This window comes from Orycteropus afer, unplaced genomic scaffold (genome assembly GCF_000298275.1).
Source record: "Orycteropus afer afer isolate SDZICR_OR568_19922 unplaced genomic scaffold, OryAfe1.0 scaffold00180, whole genome shotgun sequence".
Lineage (NCBI taxonomy): Eukaryota > Metazoa > Chordata > Mammalia > Tubulidentata > Orycteropodidae > Orycteropus > Orycteropus afer.
In genome coordinates, this window is record NW_006921767.1 from 2,685,632 (window position 1) to 2,693,483 (window position 7,852).

Sequence of the window (7,852 nt, forward strand, 5' to 3'; positions counted from 1 at the left end):
CAATGTCATGAGACAAAGCATATATAAGCTGCTGTATGGAAATTGAATTTGCTCTGTAAACTTTCACTTATATCACAATAATTAAAAAAAAAAAAAAAAGTTAAAACAGAAGCCACTACAAAAACATAGATAACACCATTGAGAGGGAAAACATAAATATGTGGTTTAAATAAACCTTTACTTTGAAAAGCAAAAGAAGAACATAGTATTTAAGAGTAAGAGACAGCACCATAGACATGCGAAATCAAAAAACCAAACTCACTGCCATTGTGTCAATCCCGACTCATGGTGACTCCCTTTGGGTTTCCAAGGAGGTAAATCTTTACGGAGGTAGATTGCCCAGTCTTTTTTCCACAGAGTGGTTGATGGATTTGAACTGCCAACTGTCTGGCTAGCAGTCAAATGCCTTAGGCACTACACAACCAGAGCTCCTAGATAGAGATGCTACCTCATATGAATTCCAGTGTAAGAGTCACTGAGTGATGCAAATGATTTACACACTCCGCTGTTAAGGTCAATTTTGGAGGTCAAGTCCACTCATAGGAAAAGATCTTCTTCTGAAAAATCAGTCACTGAAAGGCCTGTGGAGCACAGCTGTACTCTGATACATATGGGGCCACCATGATTTGGGAATGACTTGATGGTAACTAGCTTACATTAGCCTACAAAGCAGTGCACTTAAACTAAGATTATAAATATGCTTCTGTTTTGTCTCTCAGTCAGATGAAATTTTGACTTGATACTAGATCCTGAATAGAAGTCAATTTCTAGGCCAAGGGCCTGATAAGTCACAAGAGGTATTATTTTATTTGGAATCAGAATCCGGTGGAAAAGAAGGCTGGCAAGGGGTTATATTTGCAAACAGCCATTGACTGTTGAGCTTTCTTGTAAAAGAGAGTATTTTATATTGGAGAATGCTTGGGTTTCATTGACAGAAGAGGGAAAAAATAGATTTGAAAAGAAAAACACTCTACATATCTTAATAGAAGGATTCATCATGCTTTGCCCATTCTGTTGCTTAAGAGAAAACCTACTGTTATATATTTCTTTCAATGATACAATGAGTTTGTTGCATTGATGATGTTTTCAAACCTTATATGTAGGTTGCATTAGTAATAGATTCACTTTATATCATCCAGATCCTTGTGCCAGTGTTAAAGGTTATCTCCTGCCTCCAGGTATACAACAATATTATGATGTTCTCTTGCCCCTAAACGACTGCATCCTTTGAAATAGGGAGAATTCATGTCATCTTAATGTTATCTCTGCCCTTCCTTAAAGTATATGCTTCCATACAAAGACTTTTTATAAGCTTTGTTCCCTCTGTTTCTAGGAACTACATATAGATAGATAGATAGATAGATAGATAGATAGATAGATAGATAGATTTTTTTTTTTCTCTGTGGAATTTGGTTTGTTCCTGTATATATAGCAGGGTGTAATTTTTGTGTATTTGTGGTTCATTGCTACATCTTGAGTTTATAACTTTTCTTGTTTATCTCTTCTTTCTCATAAACTTATAATTTAGGGTTTTCATCAGAAGATTCAAATGATATATATGATCTTAAGAGTGGCCTTGCTTCTTCTACGCTAGGCAAACTTCCTCATCTTTCAGAGCAGGATTACCAGATTGTATTTAGAATATAATAATCTTTATAGAAAAGAAGAATGTAGCCAAGACTAGTAATAGAAAAACTCCAGTGTTCATACTCTCTTTTTAACTCTTCTCTATATCTAGCATGTCCCTCTCAGACAGGTGATTGCCAGTCATTCACCAATATCCATTCTCAGTGTAGAATTGATATTGAAAGCTCCTATCAGTATCAGAGGTAGTATTCATTGAAGTCAAGACGAAAACTTTTCTATGGCTATTTGCATTTTTAGGAGCTCTGGTAGCATAGTGCCTAAGGCACTTGATTGCTAAGCAGAAGGGTGGCAGTTCAAACCCACCAGCCACTCCTAGGAAGGAAGGTTGGGCAATCCTACTTCTGTAGTGATACCACCTTGGAAACCCAAGGAAGGGTCACTATGAGTCGAGTTTGACTCGACAGCACATAACAATAACAACAACAACATTCGCATTTTTACCCTTATCTCCGAAGTAGAATAAAAAGTTCCCCACCTCTTCTCTTATAAGAATATCAAGAATCATGTGAACCATAATTTAAATGCACAGTAATGTCATAAAATTAGGGTTTGGGTAAAAGAAAGGCAAAATATCTGCCTACAAAACAGGACTTTAGGTGCTACTCTTCTTCCTCTTTATTCTGTGTATGGGGGAAATGGGTACCTTAAACGTTCTTTCTTTGATATATACATACACATACATGCATATATACCCCTCTTCCTTACTTATTGACTATCTCATTATCCAACATTTCACATTTATGACAATAGGGAAAAATCTACTATCTGATTATTTTGTACATTAATGACTTCTAGCAGTAATGAACACAGAGTTGAGAGTAACACCAGCTGTGATGATTAAAGTTATGTGTTATCTAGGCTGGGCCATGATGCTATGGTTTGGTGGTTGTGTAATAATGTAATTTGGCAGTTATGTAATAATATTTGTTGTTTGTTTTTATTGTTATTATGCGCCATCGAGTTGGACCCGACTCATAGAGACCCCTTCTTGGGTTTCCGAGGTGGTATCACTACGGAAGTAGATCGCCCAACCTTCCTTCCAAGGAGTGGCTGGTGGATTTGAACCGCTAGCCTTCTGGTTAGCAGTCAAGTGCCTTAGGCACTATGCTACCAGAACTCCTGTAATAATATTTAGTCATCTTATACAATTTCTGAGGCCATATTAATATCTGGGTATCTTGGCTCCAAGGCTTCCATGTTTAGGCTATAGCCTGATTAGTACTATGCTAAAACAAGTAAATGGAACCTCTTAAAAAATGAGTGAGTAAATGGAGGATGAATCTAGAATGATAAGCCCTAACAACATATATGTTCTTTCTTTCTTGGTGTTTTAATCACCTTTTTTGTTGTTGTTGTTAAAAAAATTCTAATTGGTGTGAAAATTTTAGAGCCATCTAGGTCTTTATTTTTATTTTTAAGGAATTTTGTATTAATATAACCCCAGTGAAACAAGTGCTCCAGATATATTTCAAAGAATTCAATGTATAGAAAATTTATTTCAGCTCTTAGGTAGGATTTAATTCTCCTATCAGACATTCTGTTGTTGTTGTTTATTTATTTTTATAATTAAATAATGTACAGTTACCATAAAAAAAGAAAAAAAAAAAAAAAGGAAAGAAACCTCACCCCAGTCAAATGTATGCCTTAATGGAATATTTCAAGGCAACCACCACCACAGAAATACAACCTTGCACCAACCTTGCCCCAGACATTTCTTTCATGTGCTCCTTCTCAATCATAACCTCACTCATCTCCCCATATGTATCCATTATTCTTTTGTAGTAATCATTTTTAAATGTTTTATTTCCCAAATGGCATCCCAAGTTTAATCGCACCTCTTTTAAAATCTGACATATCTTTTAAGTCTTTCTTAAACTATAGGTTCTCCCTCCATTCTTCTTTTTTTCTTTCTTTCTTTATAATTGATCTGCACAACATGATTTTTAAAGCCCATCCTTTCTAAGTGGTACATGCTTTGCCTATAAAGAGATTCAGCCTTGAACATGGTTAGTTTCTCTGTGTTCAAAGAAGAAAAAATCACCCTTTAATCCACACAAAAAGCCTCTTTTAGTTCCTTTACTGTGAATATTCTTCAATTCGTAAGTCTTTATTTATTTTAATCCTATTTGAAGGGGAGATGTAATTATTCAGAAATCAGATTCAAAGTTATTTTATTTTACTTTCTTTTAAGAAATAAAAGTGTTTGAAAAGGCAAAATGGGGCTATCTGTAATCTTCTGATTGCAGGTAACAGAAATCCGGTGAGTTTATCTAAAGAATAAAGTGGTATTTATTATAATGGCCCATGTTTTAAGGAACTCTACTAGTACAGTGGTTAAAGCATCTGGCTGTTAATCAAAAGGCTGGCACTTCGAACTTACCAACCAATCCTCTTATAAGATTTACAGTCTTAGAAACCTTATGAGGCAGTTCTACTCTGTCCAATAGGTGTTCTCTTGAGTCAGAATCAACTCAATACCAGTGAATAAGGGTGTTTTAGGGAATCAAAAGCTTAGCTTGTGTAGGACTTCAGTAACAGAGAGCTCTAGGGCAGTCTGTCACAAATTTACATGCATGTGAATTATCTGAGGATCTTACTATCAATTCTGGTTCAATGGGTCTGGGGCAAGGCCAGGATTGTGCACTTCTAATGACCTCCCAAGTGACAACCATGTTCTCGACCCATGGAGCACTGAGTAGTAAAAGACCACTCATTATTGGTACCCAGTGGACCGTGTCATGTTTATTACAATGCAGGTGTCTACTGTATGCATGTGTCAGGAAAAAATTCACTGTCGTCGAGTCAGATCTGACTCATAGCGATCCCCTTGGATTTCTGAGGTGGTATCACTAGGGAAGTAAATTGTCCCATCTTCCTTCTGAGGAGTGGCTGGTGGGTTTGAACCAGAGCATTCTGGTTAGCAGTCAAATGCCTTAGGCACTACACCACCACAGGGCAAAATAAAATGTGCATGATAGTGGGTGGTAAGTACACAAAACAACAGGTATCCATCGCAGAACATCAAGATGGAAACCCTAAAGAAATGTTGTTTTTGTGGAGCACAGAGAAATGGGTTGAAACAGCTATCAGTCCTCTGGAGAAATCATGTCTGGAAATAATCAGCTTTCCATGTCCAACTCCATCTAACATCTTTCCAATATCCCCATCCACACCTTCATCCCTAAATCTTCTCTGCCATTCTATGAAATTAAATTCATAGTAACGATTAGAATCTGCCTTGAGGGAACAGATAAATCTATTCTATTGCTTCCCTGGTAAATGGAATTATCATTCCTTAAATTTTGTGGATGAGGTAGAAATTTAAGAGCAAAGAGCATGCTGAGATATCCTGGGTTTATTATTTAATCTTAACTCTGTCTCCTAATTAAGCGTGTATTGTTAAATGAAGTAACACTCAGGCTTAGAAATTACCAAGCAGGTGGTTAAAAGACATCAGTAAGCATTTCTGTTACAATCTAATTAGGGTTCTAATATATTTTACAGTGCACCGTCATCATTACTTCTTCTTCATTAGTTGTTGACATATTGTAAAATGCATCTTATGAAAATGTTCTTACCAAGTTTCAGAAACCATGACTATACTAAAGGAAAAACTGCTATGAACATCTTCTTTTAAACACACCAATTAAATATATATGGTTTTAAAAAACAACTTGCAGTCTAGGCTTAATATTTATTTATATGATTAAAAAAAACCTTGTAAATATTTATGTTTTTTCAATTCTACTTGCTCTCTATTGCAGAATGGCAATTTACATAGTTAAAAAGATGAGCCACCACATGTCATTGTTATGTCAAGAAGTTACTTACCAATTAAAATGAGGTAAACTAAAACAACATGGTGAAGTACACAAATTATAAGAAGACAGCTGAATTCATTTTCCCACAAAATGAGGCCTCCCATGTAAGCAGCACCTAGAACACTAGAACTTACCAGCTCCTCAGCTCCTGTGCACATACAGGCACAGGACGCTGGTAAAAATTCACCCATAATTGCATATCCTCTAGCACATATATTCTTTAAGGAAAGGGAGATTCTTCAGAGGCAAAAAATATATCCAAAGTTCAACCTTGTCTGAGAAAGTAATTCTTTAATATTTCATTTATCTTCTGGGAAATTAAATTTAAATTAATTAAATTTATTAATTTAAACTTAAAAGTAATATATTTTTTCTCCTGTGAATGGGGGATGATAGTGAAAAAATACAACAAAACAAAACAAAAAAGGTAGAGAAACACTGCTCAAATATATATGTGTGTTGTTGTTGTTATGTGCCATCAAGTCAAACCCGACTCGAGTCCTCCTTGGGTTTCCGATGCAGTATCACTACGGAAGTAGGATTGCCCAACCTTCCTTTCCTTCCGAGGAGTGGCTGGTGGGTTTGAACCGCCAGCTGTCTGGTTAGCAGGCAAGTGTCTTTATGCTACCAGAGCTCCCATATATGTGTGTATATATATATATGTTTAAAAAGTTGGACATTGAAATAGCATATTTGACAAATAATTGTTAGACTCTTGTGCATTTTCAGGCATTGTACTGAGTATTTGGAGAAGATGAAAAGAGAATTAATGTTGGTCCTCTAAATCACTTATGATGGCTTCAACTATAAGTAGAACAAACCTTCAATTCAAATTTGATTCTAAAATAAGTTCATTTATCACTGAAGCTACTTGTAGAAGTCCAGTGATATGTCAGTTCCAGGTGAGATAATTTCCACAGATACATAACTTCATCAGTGATCAGAGACATAGGTTGTTCCATCTTTCTGTTTTTCAATAATGGCTTATCATTCTAACTGTGTAAGTCTCATTCTGTAATATAGAGTAAGTTAACTACAAAAACATGGATAGTCAAACATTTATTTATCATTGTCATATAGAGATGAAGCCTGTAAGTTTTGACTTTAGTTGACTGACCACATGGTTGCTGCTTCCACCAGGAGGTTGTAGCAGAAGCAGAAAACCCAGCGTCTCTTCCTTAGCAGAAGGGCACATTTCCAGGAGCCCCAACAGCATCCCGCCTCATGCTGTCTCACTGCAATGGGATCATACATTCTGCTCCAAATCAATCATTAAGGAGAAGGAGGAGGTTTCCAATGTTGGATTAAACTAGCCATCTCAGGTACACTCTCTGTTTTAACAGTTTTTAATTTTGTGACTATAAATCTATTGAATTGAATTGACAGGTTTATATACCAAAAAATTACATAAGGAAAAATGTTTGAGAACTTACCAAATATGCATTACAACACAGTTTATGTTTATCATCCAAAGCAGTAATGATCAACATGAGACAGCAAATGTTTTAGATGATTCAGTAGAGAAGGGGGATGAAAGGAAAGGAATTACATAAATAATAAGAACAAAATGTACTAGGAAAAGGTATCTGAATCACTTATATAGTTAATGTATTCACTTGCTCTTTCCCAACAAATGAAAGAAAATGGTTTAATAAAACTCCATATTTAGAACTTAATATACTATTCCTTTTGAAAGTAGTATATTTCAAAGTTTTACTTAGCTTATTTTAAAAAAATACAATAAAATCTTGAAATTATACTAAAAAGAGTGAAATAAATACATGAATAGAACAGTTTACAGAGGGAAGAAAAAATAATTATACTGGGAACCTAGGCTTATTTAATATCAGCTGAAATTTTATTGTTGAGCTTTCTTCCAATTCATTATAGCAATGTCTCCTAGTGGACTTTAGAAAAAAAGTCATTCAGAATCAGAGGAGGGATTGCAAGTTTGGCAAAACATTTTTATTTTTTAAAGTATACTATTTACTATAACTTACCTCGGAAACCCAAGGACGGGTCGCTATGAGTCGGGGTCGACTCGATGGCAAACAACAACAACAACAATAACGTATGGTAAAACACACACATTATAAGAATGCAACTGAATTCATTTCCCCACAAAAAGATCGTTCCCATGTAACTAGAACTTAGAACATTACCAGCTGCCCAGTCACACTAGGTCTACTCTCAGTCACATACCCTCAATGGTATTCACTGTCCTATCTTCTAAGAGCACACTTGAGCTTTTCCTGTCTCTGAACTTACATACAACAGAAAGAAACATTGCCTAGTTCTTCACCGTCCTCATAATCCCTGCTATGTTTGGCCCCATTGTTTCAGCCACTGTGTCAATCCAAACAAATATTAAAAAAAAAAAAAAA